This window comes from Mustela nivalis, assembly GCF_964662115.1.
Source record: "Mustela nivalis genome assembly, chromosome: 15".
Classification (NCBI taxonomy): domain Eukaryota; kingdom Metazoa; phylum Chordata; class Mammalia; order Carnivora; family Mustelidae; genus Mustela; species Mustela nivalis.
Window position 1 is genome coordinate 83650556 of NC_139034.1, and position 26259 is coordinate 83676814.

Here is a 26259-nt window from a genome sequence, read left to right on the forward strand (position 1 = left end):
CTGATAGTAATATCCTCTGCAGCCAGTGTACAAGAAAATCGCAACATCAATGTCTTCTTTACAAAGGTATTAGAACATTCCATACCTAAAAGTTGACATAAAAGTGCATAAATATGATGCATATTAGCACATAAAAGTGTACTATAAGCTCTTTCAGGGGACACATACTATCTTTCTTTGGGTTTCTAGCTCTAGAAAAACACCTGGCACAGAGTAATTGCTCAATAAATGCTTGAGGAAAGAATAAATAAACTATGTCTCACAAAGCACGCTGAAGAATGACAGAGACAGAAATAACCTTTTTTCTTCTGTCAAGAGGAAACTTTTTGAAGAATGTGCAGTGAAAGAGTTAATGACATAAGTCCTAACCTGCCTGATCCCTCCCTCGTACGGGCACAACTTCTCTGAACAACCCCGTGGGTCAGAGAGAAACACTAAAGCGTAGGTGCATGTTAGGTCACTAAACTAAGGAGTCTTTTGTATAGAGGAACCCAGAAATAACATTGGAGAAAGGAACAGGGAAGGTACACTAGCTATTCTTTTGGGGATCCTGGGAAGCAATTAATTCAGTCTTTGAGGTGACTGGTACTCATGACTCCTATTCGAGAAACTATACAGGTAAGTCTTCTATAAATTATCTGTACAGTGAAATTCATGTGCATTAAAGCAATATTTAAGGCATAAGCCTCCATTTTGCAACAGACAAATCACGTGTTGTTAGAAAGCTCTAATGTTCCCCCGGTATTTAGAACTTGGATTTTTTTGGATATAATTAGGTATATTTATATGCTGCTGTTTAATTCACTGCATACACATTCACATAATCAAGTCTAGTTAAACAGGAGAGGAAACGAAATCAGTATAACCCACCAGAATGGTGACGCTTTCATTTTTTGTCTTATCCAGTTACTCCCCTGCTGCCTAATTAGATGATCCTGATAAATACGGGGTATGAACCTGAGGACAGGTAAGATTAAGATTACAAATTCTTCAGTCTCAGATCTTTCTTTTTTCATAATTTTACATTAAGAGCCAAGCATAATTTTAAGTGCTAATAAAGGACAAATTTTTTTCTCCTTATTCCATTTCCCCACACCCCATTACCAACAGGGAGTTTTACACATCTGTCCAACAAAAACTTGAAGACTAATCGCAAAAACATTTATAAACACCAAGAAGTTCAGCATGTATGTGGAATATGAATTTGAAAATGTTTACTTATGCAAATATTTGGGAGCTAGAATTTTATTCTTGGCATAGAAACTAAGCTTTTTCTAAGCATGTTGCTACAGAAAACTGACAGCCCGGAGTGCCTGTTTCCTTGGAAGAGGCTTCAGGAATGAGAGTTACACTAGCATCTAATGACATTGATCCAATGTTACTTTCACGTTAAAAGGAACTGAGGAATTTATCTTAAACTTGGACTGAGTTGTCCTTTTTTTCTCTTTTTAATAGTCAAGACCATAATTTTAAAGGTGGACTCGTGTAGCATGGTGCGCCTATCTTTCTCAATTTCACTGACGTCAGTGAAAGCAGAAGGGATGAAACTGCATACTCACTTGGGTCATTATAAAAATAAACCATGTAATTTCAGAGTTTAGTCAACAAATGAATTCAGCAATATTCACACAGTAATTTTTTAGTCATTCGGTGGGTTTTTGTTCGGGTTTTGTTCTTGTTGTTGTTGTTGTTTATTGTTTTTTCTTAGTAAAATAGAGCCAAAACTTCAAGTCCCATTGGCCACGAGTAGACCCCAAGGTCACCATGAAGCAGGTGTGGCTGGGGTGCCCGGATGTAGGCTGTAGCCTGACCAGGGGTCTGACCGCAAAGTCCAAGTGCCATGCTTCTCTGTCTTGACTGACCCCAAAATGCCCGTGTTCTTTTTGTTTAATTCACAAACACCAATTTCATGCTATCTTCGAGTGCTCAGAAAAAGGGGAAATGTTTGCTAGTCACATACTTCATATTCACCTGCTCCTGTGTGAAAATAAATACCAGAGAGTCCATGCCCCTCCCCACCCACCCCCAACTCCCCACTGCTAGTTTGGGGTGGTTTCTGCTCTAGAGCAAAACCTGCAAAACCAGTTTTACCCCATCCTTAGAAGAATGTTTTACTGCACAAAGAAAGCATTGTTCCACAGGACAAGATAGGTAATTATGATAATGGAGAAGTTTGTCTTTCATTGTGAACTTACATAAAACAGAAATAAAGTGAGTGATCGCCTGATTACAGAAGTTCTCTTACTCACCCTGGAACTTATAAGAAAAACAGAAGTTCACGTTCCAAAGGGGCATTCAAAAAATGCTCCATTTGTAACCCAAGCTAATGAAAACAAGGAAATGTATAGTTAAAGCTGACATCCAGTACCTGCCACAACACGATGGCTTCCTCCCCACTTCCCTTAGATGCCCTGTTGAGTCCATGGAGGAAAGTCAGCTTCACCTGTGAATTTCCTTATGATTCGTTTTTGTCATAACCTTAATGTACTTTGATTGACTCTCTGGTTAGTACATCTAATTTCCTCTCTTGAACAACAGAGTATTTATTACCCCAATAGGATAAGCTACCTCAACGGAGGGTCAATTCTTGGTGACATTGCTCTAGTTTAAATCCCATAAAAAGAGGGTTTGGCTTTATCACCAAATCCCATGGATCACCATAAATGGTCTTTTTTTGGACGCCACATCTTCATAAAACGTGTTTCTAATAGTGACGATTTATTTTATGGTGTCAATAAAATTTTATATTCAAATGTTTTTTCACATTGTGTTTTACTGTGTCAAAAACCAAAATCAAGAAATCTACCTTCTGTGTAAAATGACTTCAGTGATTTACAGGAACTCATCCACAGTTCCCATTGTTGGGTGGAAAGGGCAGGATTCCATGGGACACAAGAAAATGATGCTCACTTTTGCATCCTGTGCATTCGAAACCTTTCTCTTTGGAGACAGCGTGCCAACCTTTGGGCGCATCTCAAGCAGATTGCCTGCTGTTCATGATCATTCTCTGATAAGGAAAGTTCTGCAGTCATTTTTAGTAATAAAAATAGTCTAATTTCGGTCAATTAAATGCCAAAACCAATGTACCTGTCAAAATTCCAAATTTCCTTTAGAGTTAGATTTCTCCTTGATACCCTTCCTCCCCTCCATTCCTTGGGCCTGCTTATGAAGTCCTGTAGTGGAAAGGGGGTTGGCTTGTCCATTTTAACACCTTCTCCTTTTCTTGTCTTACCCTTGTCCCCACCAGGTCATCTTCTGGTTCTTCCTGAGCTGAAGTGAACCCCAGAGAGGACAGAGATGTGAAAGGATGAAAAAGGTTCTGACCAGTCACCAGTGTTCTCTGGACTTTGGGGGTCTTCAAAGCTAACTCTTTTTGTCTTGAATGTATTTATGAGTTCTTTCAAAACACCAGCCCAAATGAAGATCTCTCCTTATAGTTCCCTTAATGGGGTAAAAATTCATTCTCTGGCTGTTCCTTAAGATACCCCTCAGCTTCTGCCTCAGTGATACCCCTCTTAGCTTTTGCCATTGGCAGTAAAATGCTCTGTGATGAGATCCTTGTAACAGTGTTCCTCAAGCTGGTTCCTTCCCTGTGGCTTACTTCTGGTCCCAGTGTAGCTATGGCCCTTCACAGGACTGGCTACGTAATTTACAGCGTCCAATGTGAAAGGAAAATGCAGGACCTCTTGTTCAAAAATTGGGAATTTCAAGATGGGGACAACAGAACCTAAAACCCACATGGGAGTCCTTCTATGCATGGGGATAAACAACCACACTGGTGTTGGGCCCAGCTTCTCACTCACCCCCAGCATAGTAACCACAGCCTCTCACCTCCTGTATTCCTCAGGTCTTTGACACCACTCCACAGCCCTGAGTTTCATTCCATAAGCAGAAAGTGGGGGACAAACCCTGAGTCCCTGTTCTTTGGAGCAGAGGGGGCAAACACCAAGAACGAACCTCCTCTAAGGAAAATTTCTGGGTTTCATCGGCCTCATGCTTTGCTACCCTGGAGGTGAGCTGAACCAGACATTGAAAAAGATCTCTCTCTCTCTCTTTTATTTATTATTTTTTTCTTTTTTTAAGTGAGAGAGAGTGGGGAAAGGGTCAGAGGGAGAGAATCTCAATCAGACTCCCCACTGAGCATGGAGCCTGACATGGGACTTAATCCCACAATCCTGAGATCACAACCTGGGTTGAAATCAAGAATCAGTCACTCAACCAAATGAGCCACAAGGTGCCCTGACAAAGATCTCCTTTCCAAGGACATACTCTAGTGAAAACTGGACAAAAGCTTCGAGTAACGGCATCAGATTTTTCTCTAGGTCTCCACCCTCTCCACTACATCTAGTTCAAGTCTCCAGGATGGTATGGCCAAGCCTGAGCCATCAGTATGTTGGCTTCATCTTGTCAGAGGCAGCGACAGGCAATGAGAACTGTGACTGATATGCTGAAGAGACTCCTGCTCTTCCCCCTCAAAAAGAGATGGGAGGTAGATGAGATGATGTGGAATGTGCCGGCCACCATCTTATGACCACAGAAGTGAAATCAGGAAGTTAAAAAGGCTGAAACCTACTTATATCTTTCGAGTCCCTGCATCTAGCTAACACTGTAATGTTGAGATAATCGAGGCAGAGGATTGATCTTTTGGCTTAAGCCGATTTGACCTAGAGTTTCGGTAAACTCTCTGAAGTAGAGTTTCAGTTTTAACTGTTAAATTTACTAATACTAATTTTTTTATAGTTCATCATTTCACGTTTATTCCTCAGTAATAATTATTCTAAATATAAAATTTAAGCAGGGTTAAAACGCCATGGACTTTTACCATTATTTCTCATGTATTGTCCAACTATTTTATTATTATTCAAGGGCAGGGGACCACATTACTGCTTCATACCCAGGTAAAAAGTAACTAACATGATCTATAAAACTATACAACTGGGGCATCTGGGTGGCTCAGTCGGTTAAACGTCTAACTCTTGGTTTCTGCTTAGGTCATGAGCTCAGGGTCCTGAGATCCAGGGTTGTGTGTCATATGTTGGCTTGCAGCGGGAAGTCTACTTGAGATTTTCTCTCTCTCCTTTTTCTCTGCCCCTTCTTAACCCTTTCTTTCTCTCTCTCTCAAATAAATAAATAAATCTTTAAAAACAAACAAACAAACAAAAAAAAAAAACAGACAATACCAAGGTACACATGAGAAGTATAGTATTTTACATATGATGAAGACAAAGTATACAAGGCTTTTGAAGTCCTCAGAGACATGTTTTGGGAAATATCAGTGAATCAACCTGAACAGTAATTATAATTCATTATTTGATGCTAACAAACCCAACAGAATGTCACCACTTACATTACTTATAGAATGTCTCCATATAGTACACATGACTTTTTCTTAAAGATGGTTTTGATGTTTTGGTTTTTTTTTTAAGTTGATGCTCTCGCATTAATAACTGTCATTTTGGAAGCAAGTAAAAGGTAAATGAAGAGAAAAATTATTAGCAAAATCAACTCAAAGACTATTTTAAAACTTGAACTTTCATTTCCTCCCACCCAGTGAAACTCATATGTTAAAGGGAATCTATAATATAACTTATTCTACATTTTTTTTATCCCTCAAAGACACTGACATTTATAAAGCATCATCCCCTCACCAACATGAACACTTCCTTGAATGACAGTGAAGTCAAACCTTACAAATATCATCGAAAAGCAAGAGGAAAGCTGTTACTTTAAGAAATGTGGCAGAGATGGTCTTCTGTTTCAGAAACACTACCACCCTAGCTACTCACGCCCTAACTACTCACGCCCACAGGTTTCCATTCGATTTTTCCTACTTTAAAGACAAAACTAGGGGCGACCACAATGGTGGGGATAATATTTTTTAAATTCTCTGCAGCTGCATTCATGAAGTACACTCTCTTTGAAGTATAAAATTAATAGTTAAACTATACACCTCAAACAGGGCCCCAAAAGGTGACCATAGTGTGCTAACACCACAGTTTTAAAATGTGAACATTTCCAGAGGTGTGCACACGTGGGTGCTGATAACATCTCCATCTGGGGCCTATTCCTCCTGCCAGCTATTGGCAAGTAGGCTTCTTTGAAGTTTAAGGAATCCTTGAGGGAAGATGCAGAGAAATTTTTCCAGGATAATGGTCCCGAGATACTCTTGGCAAATTTCTCTAGAAACAAAATACAAAAACAAAAAGATGGTGAATCACCACCGTATTTTAACGTAAATGCAGCATTTTCCCCATGAAAACTCTGAAAGAATCTATATATATGTACTTCTAACAAGAGGAAAGTCATCATCATAACGAGGATAATCGCTTCTAAAGGATTTATGGAAATGATAGAAGAAGAAGAAAAAAAAATAAGTGCTATAGGTTGAGTGTAGTTTTGGTGGAGACATAAAAAATGGGATATTCAATGACAATGATGGGCTCGATTATCAAGTGTGTTGCCGTCTCCTGATCTCTACCTACCAGGCCCCTCGACACAGACACAATCTACCAAGGGGGTAGCTCATTAATGGGAAAGTCTTGCATAAATTCCTGCATTAGCTCCCCTCTGCCTGCACAGGAGGTTGGAGCTTTCACGGGGTATGCCGAATCTACCCAAGATGGTGCCCTGCCTGGCCTTCCAATCTGACCCCTGCCTCCCAACATACCCCTCGCCCTTCCACACATTTACAGCCTCCTACCACCACACGCGCACACACACTCATACAGGCCCATACTCCACTCTCTCTCTCTCATTCTCTCTCATGCATCCCCCACACTCCAGCCAAGCTGAACGGATAGGACTTTGCACCTGCCGTCTCCTCTAACTCAGGGGTCAGCATTTTCTTCTGTAAAGGAGCAAATAGTGAATATTTTCAGCTTTTGAAATATAACCATAGCTGCAACTCTCCTGCCAAAGGCCATACGTGAATGAGCATGGCTGTGTTCCAATAAAGTTTTATTGACAGACACTAAAATTTGAATTTCATATAATGTACATGGGCCATATGATATTATTTACCTGTTTTTCCCCACCATCTGAATATACATAAAAACCATTTTTCGCTCCCAGGCCACACAAAAACAAGCAGTGGGCCAGACTGGGTCCCTCGGCCATAGCTGGCGATCACCAACCACTCTAGGTATACGGCTTCAGCTGACTTATGTGTCCAACTCATTCTTTCAGACAGTCCTGGAACCTTCCACACCAGGCACAGTGCTGCCATGGTCACAGTAATGTATCTCTCTAATTCCACTTGTTCTAACGTTTTAAATAATTTTTATTACCTTTCCTCCTAACCAGGCACTGGACTCTTTCTAAGCAGCAAAAGTCTTAAGCAATTTTGTTTCCACCAAGCTCTGTGGGAAATTAATAGTTACATAAAGTGAGGGGACTCCAGTTTTTTAGACTCCTTTCTCTTCTCTAAAGTATTTCCAATGCGTCACTCCTCTGTGGATAAAAGGCACAAGGCACAATGGGGCCAGGAGACAGTGTGGCTGGGAATGGGAACCTGCCAGCACCAGATCCCAGTCTCTGTCGGGATAATTGCTAATCTGACCTGGGTTAGGGTGTGGTGGACAGTCACTGGGCCCACAGACATTCCACGGCTGCTGGGTGTTAGGGCTACAGCTGGGAACAGGACGAGGATACTCCTTGCCCTGAGGGATTTGCAGACTAGTCCAAAGAAAGACTGCAAAAGCCAGTCTGATGAGAAAGTGGAGAGACACCCCCAAGCACTGAGCAGAGGAAGCCGGTCCAGCAGGAGAGGGAGAGGCTTGGGGAGAACCCTGAGGCAGGGACCTGCACACTCAGGCCTGAAGGAGAAGGTGGGGTTGGCTTGGCAAAAAGAGAGGGAAGGGTCTGTAAGTGCAAGAAATGATCTGCACCACAGCTCAGGGTGGGAGAACCCGAGAGAGGCTGACCAGCCATCCCCACTCTATTACCACTTGCATGAGGCTTTAGAAGGAGTTGTTGGGGGTCGGGGGGCAGCTTCCGACTCACCCAAGGATGGCTCCATCACCTGCAAACTGAGAGCAATGAGTTAAATACTACTACGGGGGTTCTTCCTGAATATACTCATTCTGGATGTGGCAGTCTTCTTTTCTGACTCAAGCAGAGAGCAACGCAAGGGTGTAAGCAGAGGCAGAGCCCAACCCAGCCATGTTTTAAAGGGACTGTGGGGTCTGGGGCTGAGAAGACATGGTAGGGGACAAGAACAGAAGCAGGGGAGCTGGGGAGGAGCCCACTGTGGTCCTGCAGGGGAGACCCGTGGAGCAGGAGGCCATCAGCAGTCTCCCCTCCCGGCCTGAATGTGGGCTATGAGTTAAAGCAAAGAGGGAAGGAGGGAGATCAAGCTTTTGCCTGGGGCCCTGGGGAGGTTGGAGTCACTGTTGGTGAACCAAGATGAGGATGTCTGGAGTGGAGTGCATTGCGGGAGCACATCAGAAGCTGGGTTTGCTGAGAATGAAGTTTCCCATAGACTTTTAGGTCAAGAGATCACAGGCAATTGGATACATGAGACTTAGTTCCAAAGAGAGTTCTGAGCTAGGGATATAAATTTGGACATCTGCAGCGTATAAATGGCCAGCAGAGCAAGAGATCGGCTGAGGTCACCAGAGGGATGAATGGAGCCTGAGGAGAGAAGAGCTGGGAGGACTGAGTCCTGAGCCCTCCGACGCTAGAGCGATTTACTGTCATTGTTGCAGAACTAACTGATTCCCTGGCTGACTCCAGTAATACAATTGTCCGAGTAATGCATCAGAAGTAGATGCCCTAACCTCTTTTATGTTACAGCAAATAATATTACACACGACTGAGAATATGGTTTCATCATTTCACACTGGGAAAAAAAAAATACTCCCTTTCAAAGGAAAAACTGTAGGCACACGCGCGCACACACACGTTTCTCAAGGTAAACAGTGCAGGAAACAGGATTCAGGAACTCCGACCCAGAGCTCAGACACAAAATGGGAACAGGATACCCAGAGACAAAAATAAAAACTGGCCAAGTGTGGTGGGACATGGAGGCTACTGTGTCACTCCCTGCGGGCGAGGGCTTCAGGGCCCAGGGCTGTGCATCCCCAGGTGAAGACCTTTCTGAAACTGGTTTGATTTTGATGAACCCCAAAAGCTGAAGAGCGAGAAAAAATCAAAGTTCCTCCTCCCAGCCCCGCCACAGTTGCTCCTCTCCACTCCTGGTCTCCACCTACCGACAGATCTTACAGAAATCCTAGGGTCCCTCTCATCAGGAAAAACAGATTTTAAAACAAATTTTTGAGATATTTGGGGGAAAACATTTTTCTTCCTCAAACAAGTAAAGCACAATAGCAATGCAGTAACAGTGAGCAGTGCCCACTGCCAATATGTGAAGATTCAGTTATCCAGAGGGTGCGTAACCACAGGGCAGCACAGAGATCGGGCAGGCAGCCTGTAGCCCCCGGTCCACCGGTGAGATCACCTTCCCGCCCCTGGGCCCTGGCCCCAGGCACGAAAGCTGATGGGGGGCCACTGCCAGCCTGAACTCCCCTTGCACTTAGGGAAAACTGTAGCATTTCAACTGAAATCCCTGAGCTGCACTCAAAGATATCCTGCCCGTACCCTAAACATTCTGAATAAACGTTGCCTTACTTCCTTCCCCAACCACTTTCTTTTCTTTCTTTCTTTTTTTCTTTTTCTTGTTTCTTTTGCTTTCTTTTTTTTTTTTAAGATTTTATTTATTTATTTGACAGAGATCACAAGTAGGCAGAGAGGCAGGCAGAGAGAGAGGAGGAAGCAGGCTCCCTGCCGAGCAGAGAGCCCGATGAGGGGCTCGATCCCAGCACCCTGGGATCATGACCTGAGCTGAAGGCAGAGGCTTTAACCCACTGAGCCACCCAGGGGCCCCGTCTTGTTTCTTTTGCTTTCTAATGATAGCCCTGTAATTTACTGGAGCTGAAGAAGACCCCCTTCCTCCTGAAAAGGTAAGATGACTTTTTCTGCAGGGGAATGGAGCACTGTTAAAATAAGACGCTACAGGCTAAATTCATGGGCTCTGCTCCAAAGTCCAACTTTGATAAGCCCTGTGTCTGGGAGCCTTGTATATGCCCACTTCACTTTCACTCCGCAGGAAGATCGCGATCTCTTCACAGAATAATATCATCATCATTACAGTGCATAGAAGCTGATTGTGGTTTCTAGAATTCAAAACAACAACAAGATATTTGGTCCCCTGAATGGTGGAAATTGTGCTCACGCTGGGAACAACGGTTGGGATCACACTGAGTCATCAGATCTGGGACCTCTCAACGACTTGGCTTCCACTGCACGTGATCAATGTCAAAGAGTTCCATTTTGTTTCACCAGAGGAAAAAATGAGCCAACATTTCTGTTTCTACTGTACCAGTAGTTATTAATTGATGAGGTGAAAATCCCTAATGAATGCAAAAAATGGAACTATTCCTCTAGGCTTACGTCCTTAACATGGGGTTTCCATGTTCTCTGAATATTCTTCTCACTTTGGATTCAGGAAAAGAGGAAAAGAAGAGGGCCAGCAGATTTCAGTTGGCCTCCTGCTTCCTTCTGGGAATGAAATGGCACATTCTCCATACAATTCTTCAAATCAGTTGGGAGTTAGTATGTTTTCTTGAAATACCTATTTTTGTGTATCAACCTCAAACTCTTGTCGGCTTTTTTTCTTTTTTCTTTTTACAAATACTACGTTCCCGAGTAACTGAGGGGCACCTCAGTCATGAAGCATTTGCACTGACAAAATAGGTACACACTGGGATTTCTTCTTCAGTCGGAAGCCAGACACGTGACGGGAGACAGGGAGCCTGGGAAATCACCCCGGCGCTGGGCAGGGATTCTCCTGGGCTACGTTGCTCATTGCTGCCTGCAAGACATTCCCCCAGAGGATGCTCCTGAAGGTTGAGTCTCCCAGAACTCCAGTCCACAGTCTATGCCTCACGGTTGCTGAAGCACAAGCCATGTTTTCTTCTCTAATATATGAATTAAAAATCAAAATTTTAAATTAACCTAATAAATTCCCTTCGTGGTCTGGCCTGCAACATAATTTTCAAGCATAACTAAGACATTGACTTTATTGAATTCTTTCCACACTGAATAGTTAGCTGATGCTATTTTTAACAAGTTTCACACCATCAATGTGGTATACATTGCAAATACTGGAAACAATCAAATCTAAAACGCCTGAACGACCCAGGGCATCTCTATTTGGAACTTTAATCCTTTTGGTTTAAGATGTCCTGTTCCTGATGCTTTTCTATACCGTAGTCCACAAATCCCTTGAAAAATAAGGACTCCTTTTGTACCTGTGTGTGTGTGTTTTACTTTTAGTATCTTCTTACTTGTTTTTAAACAGAGAAATTACCCGAGTCGAAGGTATGTATGGGCTTTCATTTTAAAGGATTTTCTTTTTTTCCCAAATCTGCTATCATCGTAATCCTCCAAGCACCCACAGCAGCTAAATTACCTGTCCTGGATTCTGACCACAGCAGCTTCTGAAGTTGGACTTTGATTAAGATTAAACCATGCCTCAGTCAAAGATTTCCAGAGCATCCTTGAAAAGGTTGGGACTGGCTGGAAGGAGCAGCTGCTTCCTGAAGTTTAAAGGGCAGGGCTGAGGTGGGGCGCGGGGTTGCCGTGAAGAACAGTAAATAGCCATTATAAAATGCTTGGCAAATGCTTTTAATGTGACACACGAATGCTCTATAGTCAAAGAATGTCCCAGCAAGGTGCAGGGCTCTGGGCAGGTGGAGGTGTTGGCCTTCAGATGAGTAATAACCACGATTAGAGAAAACTCAGAGCTCCCTGAGCGAGAGCGAGTGCGCCATCTCGCCACCCTGGGCAGCTCCAAATATGGGAACGTTTTCTTCATTTCCTCTTCCAACGCTTGACTTTGGATTGAGAACCCGGGTGCAAATACTTGCTCCCTGACACCATCTGAGTGAATCGTGGCTGTAGGAACTATGGGAGGGAAGAAAGCGGATCGTCTCTTCACTTGGGTTGGGACTGGAGGCAGTACCAGAGCAGTCTGGTTCTCAAGCCATACACGGGAGACTTTTTCCAGCGAGTCTCTTCCTCTGTTTCTTCGCTGCTTGTTAATTAGATATTCACTTCCATATTTCTTGGTTTCGGTGTGAGCCTATTCTCCTAAATCTCATGAAATAGCTACGTTTTATGGCATGCTGTTGTCTCTCTGCGCGTAAGCAGGCACACATTCTCAAACCCACGGAGAGCACTCCCAGACTTTGGCATTTCATGTGAGAAACATTTCCTTTAATCAATAAAGTTAATCACTTATCTCTATCAAAATCACCTCTTTTTAATTTTATGTGGCCCACTTTCAGACAAATTCCTGCTTAATGATCTGAATTTCATCCCACTGGTACAGTTGTTGAGAAAAGACATTATTCCTACAACTTTATCACAATTTACATAAAAACGAATACAATTTAGAGACACCTGGGTGGCTTAGTTAGTTAGGCGTCTGCCTCTGGCTCAGGTCATGATCCCGGGGTCCTGGGATCCAGCCCCACATCGGGTTCCCTGCTCAGCGGGGAGTCTGCTTCTCCCTCTCCCTCTGCCCCTCCCCACGGTCATGCTCCCTCTCTCTCTCTCTTTCTCTCTCTCAAAAACAAATAAAATCTTGAGAAAAAACTAACATAATTTGTCCGGTGATGTACATGTTAGGGAGGATATCTGTCATCAAATTTAAATAAATACCTCTCCACCCACATCCCTAATGATGTTGATACCTCACGCTTCCTCTTTTTCCTTCATAGATTTTTTCCATAAAATCTGTTTATCCTGTAGCACCCATTTTGCCCAATTTCCCCGTTCCTTGGGCTAGTCTGCAGTTAAGAGTCTCACGCAGGGACTCAAGCAGCAGGAGCACCAGGGTAGAGAGGATGGAGACACGCCTTGCTGTGAGGCACGGTACGCTTATCTTCTGGGGGCCTGTTTCCAACACATGTATCCACCACAGGGAATTTGATAGGCGCCCCTTTTGACTTGTCAGTTCAGCTGACATTTATTTAGAGACTCTGCCCTCTCTGTGGAAGAAATTCCCTGGCAAAAATGGGACTTTGTCTCCTCAGACATGAGAGGCAGGGAATCTGAAGGGCGCATTGGAGATAGAGCCCCCATTTCCTTGTATTTCAGTGTTTCTTGGCCAATGAAATTTATTTTCCTAAAAGAAGCCTTCCTGTGAGATCTGGAGTAAGTCATTGAAACTTCCTGGGTTTTAATATTTCTATCTATAAAATCAAGCAGTTGACTTGTGAGAAAGCATTCAAATATGGAATACAAAGTAATCAGTCTATGTCACAATCTTTAACATGCAATAGCTAAACCATCAATAGACCAAAAATGCACAAAGTTGGCAAAGCAGGAAAATGTACTCTCCAGGCTGAGGTGTCACGTCACCGTGTCAGTAGAGCATGTCATGCCGGCTCGGAGGGCCTGTCACACGCATGTCTCCACATATGGGGAGCTCTGAACACACGCTACTCTCTCCTGTACTCCAACAGCCAAGGGATACCGTCTATTCCAACTGGATCTCTCAGAATAAGGAAGACTAAGACCATCCAGGACTGGGAAGGATTTATGGAAACACCTCCAGTGGAGTTAGGACAAGCAGCTATGTCCCAAGCACTCTGGACAGCAATTCAGCCACGCTGAGGAGGGGACACGTGTGTGTTCCGTCAACCAGCACAGTTCTGCCTCCAGGGAAAGACTCCCCCGTGCACGGGAGACACACCCCAGGATGTTTGCTGCGGCAGGGCTGGAACAAGGGAGGGATCGCCCAGACCAGGACTGAACATTCGGAGGCGGCTGTCTGGGGGAAAGGCGCTGTGTGCACACAGTGTGTAGCAGACGTGACCTTACACTTAACTGCAGTGACTGTATGTGTGTCTCCTCTTGGCATTCGATGGTGATGAAGAAAGCTGGTGTCCAGAGGACCCCTAAAATACCCCATGCAAACATGGGTAAAGCAACCAACAGACGGGGAAGATGTCAGAAGGAACCTCGCCCAGGAAGCACCATCTTCCGTTTTTCTGCCTTTTTCTTAAGAGAATTCATTCAACTGTCCTTTTTATTTTATTTTATTTTATTTTTCCCATCTTCCCTCCCCTCCTCCGCCAACATGAGCATTAACACATACATTCCCTGTGTGACTTTTAAAGACTACAGAAAGAAAAAAAGACATAGGCAGCAAATAACATGAAATGTTAGCTGTTTTAAATGTGGGTCCTTTCCTATATGTCAGAATTTTCTTCAAATAATTAAAAAAAAAAAAAAACCAACAGTCAATTCTGGAAGAACGCTCCCCATGTTCTAGTTCACACACATGCGCACACACAGGGCCCTCCTCCAGGTCAGCTGTGAGATCCGGAGCACATCACTTAACCTCTCAAGACCTCAGCATTCTCCTGGGGGTCACGATAGCTTAACCTCTGAAAGCCCAGGGCAGCACCAGATGGTCTCCTGAGATGCTTTCATTCTCAACACTGGCATATCAGCTTTGCCAGCATCTCCAGGGACCAAAGGCGCAGATCTCACTGAACCTCCCCTCCCTTCAGCTGCCGGACTCTGCAACCCGCCCGCCGCATCAGAGCGCCTAGAAGTGCGCTCCTGGTCCAAGCTGAGTCCGTGGCTCCTGCGAGACCCCCCCAAAGGAAGATTTCCATGAGGAGGATGAGGAGGAAAGCCTTCTCGCCAGGCAGGTGCCACAATGAGCTGGAGCTCTGGAAGGGGTCGGAGACAGAGGGGAGGGAGGTCACCCCGGTGATGGGAGTGGGCAGGAGAGGGAAAGGGAGAGAAAGGAACAGCCTGGGACAAGCAGCAACGCGGACATCAGGAAATGTCAGGGACAAGCCAAGGAAAACACGGCTTTTTCGGCTGACATTCCAGCGAGCACGTCCCCTGGGCATGAACAGGACGGCTGTCACAGAGAGAAGCACGACTTCTCGTGTCAAAGCAAAAGAGATAAGGACGGTCCAAAGCGCCTGGGTCTCTGCTCACAGGCAGGGATGCCCACACACTGGGCGCGTGTCCGGGAATGATGCGCCCGTGGACCGGGTACACACAAACGCGTCACCCATCCACTCTGTTGCCTTCCTTTCCTCCCCGGTCGCCCCACGTCCTTCACTCCCCTGGGCACGCCGCCTTCGGCCTGGTGCGGGGAGGACCTGAACCGCCTCCCCCGGGTGCCCGAGCCACGATTCAATCCCAACGTAGGACATTTGTTCACATGGGTCTTGAGAACGACTCTGCGATTTTTTTTTTCCCCTGGGGTAAAACAGAATAATCCCTTTCCATTGCAAGTTATTGAAATCAATGCTTTGGATGAAAATGAAAAACTATGCTTTTTTTTTTTTTTTTTTTTTTTTTTTTAAGCTACAACCTCAGCCTGTCCCCACCCCACCCAAGCAAGTGTGTGGATTACAATGGCAGTTAGGTCCGTAGTAATTTCGGATCATCTCGAAGGAACCATTAGACTAAAGGGACATTCAGAGAACTGTTTCTCACCCAGTTACACCAATCTCTCTTTAGCAGCCGGCAATACGTATACAATACGGAGCAGTGAGAACTAGACAGGAGTTATCCCAGCAAACCCCAGGGGACTGGTCTGGAGTTACTGTTTTAAGTGGGATTTCACAACATGGGAGCTTAGCTCTGTGAACTGCCTTGTCTACACTGATATAAAAATACTTTCACCAGATGTAGGTTTCAACTACACTTAGATATACCATTTTCATATATATAATTTTCCCTTAGTTCTCAAATTCCATCATAAAATGGGCAGAGTGATACAGACACTGTTTCTCTATTTGGAATTTAATATGTAAGATAGAGGGTGTTTTTTTTTTTTTTTTCCCTTCTGGAAAAATGGGAATCCACATTGTTCCAACATTTGGAAAATTATTCCTCTTGTGCCAAACCTATAATAGAGCAATAAAATGTGTAGCAGTTGGGTGCGGCTCCCCAGATTCCAGAAGTCTGTGAAATGCAGAGGCCCCCAAGTTTAAAAAATAAAATGTCTGTTTATTTTGTCCTTAACACATTTCTAATTTGTTTTTGCAGATTGTTCTTTATTAACAAGGGAAAGCTATTTTTGTATTGTTGCCAAGAGACTTCAGAAACCAACAGCCTGATCAAAATAATAACTTCCTGTAATGAACAGTCTTGCTGGTTCAAAGATATTTAATTCTATAATTTTTTTTTCTGAAAATGTAAATTAAGGGCTTTTAAGCGTTAGTGACATGACAGTGCAGCTTTGGAATCTCATACTAAACCAGCCTGCCCTACTTTCATTGCTATATTGAGCAAGGTAAGGAACAATGCTTTTCTTCTCTTTGAAACACTATAGCACTTTGAAAATACTGACAGAGTTATGTATTAGTTCTAAATGCTATTTGCTTAAGGTTTCTTTAAAACTGAGAGGCTAACAAAACACATAGCACAAAAAGGCCTGTGACACACTGACAGCCTAACATAATTTAAATAAATCCTAAAATAAAGTTTGAAACTTAAATTTTGCTCTTTTTCCCCCTAAAACTTCACATACACAAAATAGGAAATAAGTTGCCAATGACACATGCTATAATATCACAAATTCTTCTCCAACAAAAGAAATTATAAAAGGCATTTCTTTTTTTATTGAAATGCAGTTGATATATTATATTAGTTGCAATATAAAATGCATTTCTTGTAAGGTTTCTGTACTCAGAATGCTTAATCTTCGAATAATATGCACCAATTACCTTGTAAGACATAATCTTATAGCATCAAACTATTGTAATAATAAACTGTATTACGATACAATTCGGATGTTTCTTATACATCTTCTCTGTAGTATTCACAGGCTTTAAATTTGCCTGTTCTTTTACTCGATATCCCTCTAAGTTTCTGTGAAATTGGCTTCTCCACTTGGTCTTCCCTGAAGAGCCAGTGCTACCAGACAGAGGAAGGGCCAATTACAGTGGAGACTTTTCAATGTCAAATATGTTAAGAGGTCAGTAATTGAAAATACATCGTTTGAGCTTGGTACAATGGCAACATGCTAGGATGCCAATGAAGAAATTTTATAACCTTAGGTATGTTTAACTGGAATTACCGAGGGGTCGAAAGAGAAACAAAGCGATGCTTGTTTCTCGACTGGACTATGCCTGCTCCCCACCTCCCATCGGTAGTGAAGCAAAAAGGAAAGTTCACCCAAATTATTTTTTAAATTACGGAAAAGTACCGTCATTAGAGCTTGAAGAAGCAATTAAATTTCTTTTTTGATCCAAGAATCCCTTTCACTCAGAGGGTCTTTATTCTATGAATTCAGTGAAAATGAATCCTTGAAAATTCATACTCTTTTTAAAATCTTTTCTTTTGTAAACTGATTTTATGAAAGCACAACTTTATAGTCCAGATCAGACTACGTCCTCTCCAAATGTCTGTGGAGTCAGACCTGATGAGTAAATCTCAATTCGTTTTCACCAAAAAAGCATTCTGGTCCCAATTCAAAGGCCATCGCACAAAGTCTTGGCAAATCACTGGGATTTCAGAGGGTAATGAACATCAGTGCCCTGGCCCAGCCGGGGAGGACCAGCGCTTGCTGCACTCACCACGTGGTCCCAGCCCCTGAGCCAGCAAATCTGCACCAAGAAGCTAAAGGTATACATACTATTTGCTCAGTTACTGAAGCCAGTAAATAACATTTAAAAGACAAACATTAAGACAGGATGACCTTGTTTAAAAAAAAAAAAAAAAAAAAGTCAAGTTACCTGGGTGGCTCAGTCAGTTAAGCAACTGCCTTCAGCTCGGGTCATGATCTTAGAGTCCCAGGATCGAGTCCTGCATCAGGCTCCCTGCTCAGTGGGGAGTCTGCTTCTCCCTCTGACCTTCTCCTCACTCATACTTTCTCTTTCTCTCATTTTCTCTCTCAAATAAATAAATAAAAATCTTAAAAAAAAAAAAAGGTGTTAAAAGAGGCATATAAGCCTAGAGTCACATAAAAGAAAGGAAGCATCAAAGTCACAGAACTGGGGAGACAAGCTGAGAACCAAGTTCAGTGAGCTCCTTTGTCCTCATCATGCACAAAGATTAATTACAGGTGGATTGGAGAGTTTAATATGTATAACATATAAACAAAAACATAAAAAACTTAGAAGACATAATTTAATATTTTTTTTTCTGACTGCTAATAGAGAGGAAGGAAACTTTCTAAGAGCCAAGCAATGGTAAAAATTAAAAATTGATATTTTAAGGTAATTCCAGGGGGGAAAAAGAGATCACTCACTATAGTAAAAGACAAGCAAACAAGAAACTACATTCACAACAGACATACATTAAATGGGTTAATGTCTTGATTTTTTAAAGAATGCCTATCAATCATAAAGACAGCACTAAGACCCCCTGTGGGAAAAAAAAAAAAACAACAACAAGCAAAATCACAAGTATGAAAGTTACAAGGAAGAAAATGCACATAGAGGATAAATATATGTAATCAAGTGTTCAATTCACTAATAATCAAATAAATAGGAATTAAATTGCAATGTATTTTTTACAACTAGTCAATAAGCAGATTTTGGATAATAAAACTAAGTAACACTGGTGAATATTTGCTAAAAATATATTGTTCAGAATACATATTAGTAGATTCCAAATCAATAACAGTTTGGGGTGGACCCACCAAATCAGTAAAGATGGCGGCCACAAGTGTGGAGGGAGGTCCTCGAGTGTACCCTGTGCTTTGTTTGGGCTCTGTCAGGGCTCCCGGGAAGGGACAGGATGGCCACAGAGGAGGGCTCATCCAGCGGTCAGTTACTAACCCGCACACCAGTATCTTGCTGTTTTAACAACTAATATGGCTGTACCCATGTGTCGTGAAACAATCAAGTATTGTTTTATTTAGAGGAATGGATTGCAAAAACTAGAAAGAACAAAATGATGAGTTTTCCCTTTGACCTAGTAATGCCAATGTTATCTATTCGAGAAAATTTGAGAACACTCCATGAAAAGATTCTGATCAGAGAATTAATATCAGCATAACAACAGTAGCTCAACGTATAACATTTACTATATTGGTGACAGATAGAGATGATCTCACTCAATAGAATTATGCACAAGATCACAGAGTTAATAAGTGAGAGAACCAGAATTTGAAATTTGCCCCTAGAACTGCATTTATCCATTAGCTATGTGGTTAATAACCTAACGTTGTGTGAATTAGTAGGCTTTATAGCTTCTTAAATAAAATATAATGATTAGCCTACCTAAATTATACTTAGGCCCCTTAAATTTTCATTACCTGGTCACATTTGCCAATTTTTTTTCCTTAGTAAAGTATTTTTTAAATTAATTCATTTATTTTTTTGAGAGAGAGAACACAAGTTGGGGGAGGAGCAGAGAAAGAGGGACAAGCAGGCTCCAGGCTGAGCCCAGAACCAGACATGGGGCTCGATCCCAGGACCCTGAGATGAGGACCTTAGTAGGAACCAAAAGTCGGACGCCCAACCAGCTGAGCCACCCAGGTGTCCCTCCATTTACCACTGTTATCTCCTCACTGTTTTTATGCCCTTCCGACACACTGTCAGTCTCACCAACTACACTTTAGCTATATATGGTGATATGGTTATGACTCAAACTATCGGCCTGAAATGACACATTTCTCCTTGTTCCCCCCAAAATAGTAAACACGTTCCTGTTGGATTCATCATTAAGTCTGTTACAAACAACACTTCATTCCCGGCAAAAGCATAGGCATGGCTTGCTCTGCCTCCTGCTGCTGGCTACAGTCTAGCTTTGGAGCCAGAACTGAACCAAAAAAAATGCTATCTCTGTGGCTCGATGATGTCATACAGCAGAGTTCGTGGTTTGATGAGACAGTGAGGTGTGTCTTCATGAGGATGTCTTAGCAGTGGGCCATCTCCTTTAAAATCTCTAAAAAAATAATCTCCAGAACATGATTTTATTGGAATTAATTTTTTTTAACCTGAATCTTATACCAGAGGTGCCTTTCACAATTGAAATCTTAATACCAGTTTTTCTAAACTTTTGCTATTTCGGAAATTTGTGACAAACAAGCCTCTTCAAGAAAATCCTATTTTATTCTTTGCCTCTGGATGGCTGTAGCCGCTGACCATCTACAATACAGAGAGGTCCCCCATGGGGCGTGCATTCCTCGGTTTGCTTTCCCTGTAAAAAAGTGCAGTTCATCCAGAGGGCCTCATCTAAAATCCCTCGTGGGAATTGCCCTCCAGAGAACTACCTAGTCCCATTAATACATCCTTGAGAAAGTGCCACAAGAAACTCAAGTCGATCTCGTTCTGCAGATCTTAGGAGAAGTCCTGCTGGCTGGTTATGTGTTTGTGGATAAAAAAAACTCCATGACACAAACCTGGCTTTTTTTCATGCTCTGAGCCCACGAGCTCTTTCTTTGCTCCGGAGCAGAGCGGAACTGTGCTTGAATATGAAGCCGGAGAGCGACACCTCACCTTACCTCATCGTATCCTCTTCCCATCATCTGCTTTTGCTCAGCACCCCCAGAAAGTTTCCATGCCCCAAATCCCTCTGGAAAGTGGCACCGAGCTGAGCGCTGAGAGGCAGGTGGACAGAGTGGGGCAGGCCCTTCCGGGGTGTGGGCTGGCGCAGGGAGAAGACGGGAACCACTGGGTCCCCTCCCTTAGAGGTCTCTTCCCTCTAAGGCCAGGCCTGTGTGAAAGGGGATAAACTTAGTAACTTAGTGACTTACGATTTGGAAAAGGGAGCATGGTAGCAATCACTGCAGCTGACTTTTGCTGACTGTCCCCTGGCTATCAGGCGCCAGTGCTCCGTGTGGACAGGTGTCCTGCCAGCCCTGTGAGGTGGCTGCCATCGTTGGGTCCTTGGACAAATGAAGAGACATAAGGACACGTCGCAGGGAAACCTCCCCAGAGCAGAAGAGGGCAGAAGCTGGGTGTAGACCCAAACATCCAGGGTCCGGAGCATAGGTTCCCAACCGGCATAAAGTGTGGGATCTTACCTTCTGCGGGGATGTCACCTGAGGAGCGTCCGCTCAGCTCCATTCACTTCTGCGATTCTTCAGGGCCATTGTGTTCCCTCCCAGAGAGGCTAATCAAGCCAAAAGTGCCCCCGGCGTTCTCTCCACAGCAGCCAGCAACAGGTCACAGCTACATCCCTAGGAGCCTCGCAAGCAGGTTCAAAATTGGCTTGGCTTTCCCGAAACACCCCCGTTTCTTGCCTTAAAAGAGAAAATGAAGGTCAATATATGAAAAAAAATGTGTATGTTCAACCGTCAATATCTCTAACTATGAAAAAGATGAAATGCACGTCTGTACAAATATCTCTATGCAGAGGAAATTCCCCACGACCTGCTCCCCAGGTTGGGCTTCGCTCACCGAACCCAGACTGGGAGGGTGGCAGTGACAACACTCTGTGCTGGCTCGGCAGGCCCGGCACACCGGGCAAACACAGAGGGGACCTCATCCGGGCAGGAGAATCAGAGGAGGCTCTGGGGTGGGGGAGGGTGACGGGGACACGTGTGCAGAGTCCTGAGGCATTTAGGGGTTAACAAAGGTCTGGAGAGGGTCCTTCCAGAAAGAGAGAGCAGTCACAGAGACAAGAGAGAGCATAGGTTTCGCTGGGTGGGTCCGTACAACAGAGGAACAGGTCACGAATCACGGGGCCCTCGGGAGGGTGCGGCGGGAGGCTGCCCTGCGGGGTCTGCAGAGCCGAGCATCTCGACCTTCCTGAAGGCTCTAGGGGAGTCGCTGAAGATTTTCTCCTTCGAAAAGCCTAATGCAATCAGATTTGGTTTGTCACAAAAGCGCACTGACGGTGATCGGGAAAAAATATTGGGGCCGTGAGATTGAAGAGTGGACACTGTCAGGAAATGAGCAAAGTAGAGGCTGTTTTTTGATAAATGTGGGCATAACAGAGCGCAGAATAACAAATATTTCTCTTATCGCTGCATTAAGTGTGAACCCCTGCTTTGATTTGAAGCGTTGGTAGACTGAAGTGTTTGAATTCCACAAGTGTTTTATGTTGTTCCCCCCCCCCACACTCCTGCCTCCCCAAGTAAGGCTCTGACCTGTACAATGTTTAAGTGGTAGGAAAGAAGTTGGATGGGCTTCCTTTGGGTCTTCCGCACCCCAGATTTGTGTCATCTCCCTTTTTATTCTTTGCTGTTACCACATCTTAATGTGGATGGGAACACATGCCGGGCAGATGTGACGTGGAGACGAGGAGAAACCCAACCACCAGCTTTTTGAGCTAAGGCACTGGGATATTATAACCTGTAAATCCTGCCAGAAGTTAAATATACACTCTAATAAATGGTTCTTTAAAAAAAAAAAATAATAAGTTTCAAGGTAGCTTCTGGACATGCAAAGGGTAGCTTTTATATATGTCCTAACACTCAGTACTCCAAGTCCACATGGGGTTCTCCAGAGCACGGGCGTGTCTGGGCTTCTCAGACACCCCCGACGTCCACCGCAGTCCAGACTTTCCCGACCCTGGGGGAGAGCAAACTGGGCCAACTGCGCATTGATGACAAGCATCAGGAATTAAGGTTGTTGGCCAGAAATCTGTACTAGTTGCAATTTCAGAGGCTCTGTGTTTTTCTGTACTTTCTGCCAGAGACTTACTTTTAATATCTTCCTACCAAAGAGGAAAAGATAGGAACCTGAAATAATAGTTAAATTCACGGGGAACTGCTCTGTCAGCAACCACAGCCCTTCCTACAATTCCGATCAGCAGATGGACAGTAAACGAGTGTGTCCCCCGCCGCCTCCCCCTCCCTGCAAAGTCCCCCCCCCCCCCGCAGCTACCCGCAACCCCACCCTCAAGTACAGGGTCCTGTCTGCCCCGGTGGGCATTTTGGGTTAGGGGCAGATTTAGTCCCCGTGCCTCCGGCAACTGGCCCTAGAGATTCTCCCCTCCTGCCGGCTCCGGAACATCCCGGTGGTCCCCAGCAGCGAGAGTCTCCATGCCTGGTTTACCCACGAGTAGCAGGAGCTCTTGTCTAATGTTGCTTTCAAGATTTGCATCTTTCTCCCACTTGATCTTAATCCGGGAAACTGTAGATGGTTTAGACTCAGAACTTCAACCTAAGCTGCTTCCAACATAAAAGCTGAGATGGAGAAAATAAGAAATCGGCATTTTTTTTTAATCTTTCCATTCAGAGACTTAAAACAACTTTAAAATCTTTATTAAATAAAAGCAATGTAATCACTTCAGACGACATAACATAACCGACATCAAAGATACACATAAATAAGATACGGATTGCCGTAGCTGACTTCCACGAAAGTATGCGTCCTCCATTTGGATTCTGTTTGACGCGCACGGGCTCTATACGCCAGATTTGCTTATTCGAGTCAGATGTAGCTTCTGGCAAACAACTCTTACATTTTAGGTGGCCCATTTAAAGCATTTTTTAAGAAGCTTTCGCCTTATCTGCCGATTCAGTTTAAAGAAGGGTCAACTGTGTTGTTTTTCTTCTTGTAAAAATATTCCTAGTCCCCTCCAATGCCTGAAGCCCCCGTAGATTTCCCACCTGTTTGCAAGGAGGGAGGGAGGTCTACTGACTCGGAACCGTAGCGGGATCAGCCTGTCTTTGCAGAGTGTGCAGTGGTAGCCAGACCGTGATGAATCTGGGGGTGAGAATGAGTTTCACACTATCCTCTGGCAGATTCTTCAACTTCTAGAGTTAGGCCTATCCTCACCTCTAGTCCCCCAGAAGAACGGAGTTTTGGAACGGCATCTTGGAAACTGCCCGACATGCTAGCCTACCCTCCTGGAACGTGTACCAAGTCATTATCAAATTTTCAGAACCCTTGAAGCTTGCATTCCGATGCAATGAGGCCTAACCAAAATTCTGTCACAGGCGACAGTTTGCACAGGGCCTAAAGATCAAAGGCAGGGGACAGCGGCTAGAGCAACAGGTGAGTGTGTTTCCCGGGGAACAAGGTGGCGGTGGCGCAGGAGAAAGGGCTCCTCACCATCCTGTAGGCTGCCTGGCCAGAAGGACAGCATAGCAGGTGTGGGCTGCAGGTGGGATCAAAGAAACTTTGGGATGTGAATGGGATGGAGCGAGTTGGCCCATCTGTGAGAGTCACACCGGAGTGCCTCAGAGCCATGGCTTAATTATCATTTAGCAGGAATACCTTATTAGGGACGTAGGAGGCAAATGGGTTAAGCTTCTAATTGCACCTTGTCTAACTTGAATGTGAAGCCGGCACCTTTTCTCACCTGCGACGTCTTTGAGATAACCCATCTGGATTGGCTCCATTTTCCAAACAAATGTTTCTTATGACCAAGCTAAACCTTTCGCAGCAGAAAGAATGTGACAGAAGCCGGGAGAAGACCGATTTGTTGAATTATGCCCCATCCTCCTGCATGTATATGAAAGAGAAAGGGTTATACAAGCAAACAGTTGTCGGTTGTTTCATGTTTCAGTGAAAGGAGAGAAGAGCCAAGAATGCCACAAAGGACCCTGGGGTTCAAAATATTTAGAAACTTCTTTTACTCTCCAAACAAAACCAGAATGGGAAAGGGACATGCAGAAATTAGGAACAGGCTCACACGAGAATTGGCTGACTCTGCGGTTCAACAAACTGGTGTTTTTGACGCAAAAAGTGACAATTGGTTTCGTCCCCCTCTTCTCTGTGGCGTCTGAGACTCAGAGAGGGAGCGATGTGTCCTGAGAACATAAAACACGATTTATTGCCTCCCAGGGTTGAAATGTCCCCACACGGTGCCAAGAGCGTGTTCCAGAAACCAGTGACGTTTCAGGAAGAAATCATTGTTTTCGTAAGGTGTTGCCTGTGTCCCGTCCTCAATGTGGTGCCAAACAGAAACTGGGCAAATAAAACAAGATAAGAGCTACCACTGGAGCGTCCGAAGGCTTGATTCGGACAGTCGGACGGCTCAGCTCTTACCGCATTTTCCGTGCGGCCCATGAATGGTTTCAGAACCAGCAGCGTTGTACGAGGCTTGGGCCACAACATGAGGCTGTGTACTGAGGGTTTTACAGAAGGTTTACGGAGCAGCTTCTATGTCAGGCTCTGTCCTCCATGCCATGGACCTCAGGAGCATGCCCCAAATCGCTATGTCGGGGTATCCACAGCACAAAGTGCCCCAGACCCTTTTCCCCACTAACCATAAAGGAGAACAGCACCAAGAAGGAGCAAAGGTTAACTGTTCCCTGGGGGCTGACCTTCCAGGATGCATAAGAAAAAGAAAAGCCCTGTAGGCAGAGGAAATGGGAACCTTACCTCTCCTTACCTCTTTTTTTTTTTTTCCCCCCTGTCTCTGCCTGGAATATATTCTTCTGGGAGTTTCCAGCACTCCTGTCCTTACGATGCAGATTTCTGCTCTTCACAGGACCCTCTCCCTCGCTCCTCCATCCCTCCCCAAATGTCACTCAGCTTTGTTTTCTTCATGGTACTTAAACTACAGGACTTTCCAAGGACTTTCGATTATTCTGTTTGCTCTTGGTCATTCTACTTCCTGTTGCGACGTAGGCTCCAGAGGGAGAGGACTTTGCTTTCTTGCTCGTCCGAGTATCTCCAACACCCAGGGTGTCTGGCACAGTGTCAGTAATCAATAAATTTTCTGTAACTAACAGAAATCAGTGGTACTATATTAGTTTGTTTTTAACAGGAAATTCCTTTTAATCATGGAGAAAAAGAAGAAAAAATTATTTGCCAGTGTAATAAAAAAGTGCTTTGATTTTGGCATTTCAAACAAGTACGAGCTCAGCCTCACGCATCACCGCGCATGTTTTAAAATTTCACACCAACCTGAAAACCCACATGTAAGGGGCTCTCTAGCTCGCTTCACACTCCTCCACGTGCTTTTGATTAAAAAAAAAAAAGAAAAAAAAAAAAAGAAGGCAGTCTAATCGGGCAATTTCATTGATGTAAATTACTGTCTGAATCGTTTCATAGTAAATATTGTATTTCTATGTCTTCATACTGTTTTGGGGGAAAAAGGGTTTTGTATTTTGTTTTGTTTTGCTTTGTTTTCTCACAGACTCAAGAAATCTTATTGCATTCTAAGGCTTGATTTCATTTTGAGCTCATCACGCTGAAGGATAAAAACCAATAGGTTCAGATTCAAGTTCTGCCTTTATTTATCAACTCCCATCTACCGCCGAAGGAGAGCCACTCTCATGTCGGCTTCCCGAGCTGCAAAATTAGGGTAATAATAGCTTCGCTCCCCTATCTCAGCGAGATGCTGGGAGAACAGCACCTTTTTAAT

At 43.9% G+C, this 26259-nt stretch overlaps 1 long non-coding RNA gene across 2 annotated transcripts; it reads right to left on the reverse strand.

Annotated features, from left to right (window-relative positions):
• LOC309849322 lies at positions 1 to 25504 on the reverse strand. 2 transcript variants are annotated; one of them, XR_014303654.1, is made up of 4 exons: positions 25282 to 25504; positions 21017 to 21235; positions 20747 to 20878; positions 1 to 85 (listed from the first exon to the last, which is right to left on the reverse strand). It is a non-coding gene; the product is annotated as an uncharacterized lncRNA (long non-coding RNA). The 2 variants fall into 2 exon arrangements; XR_014303655.1 differs by lacking the exon at positions 1 to 85 and adding an exon at positions 5661 to 6179.
• Positions 25505 to 26259: the final 755 nt, after the last annotated feature.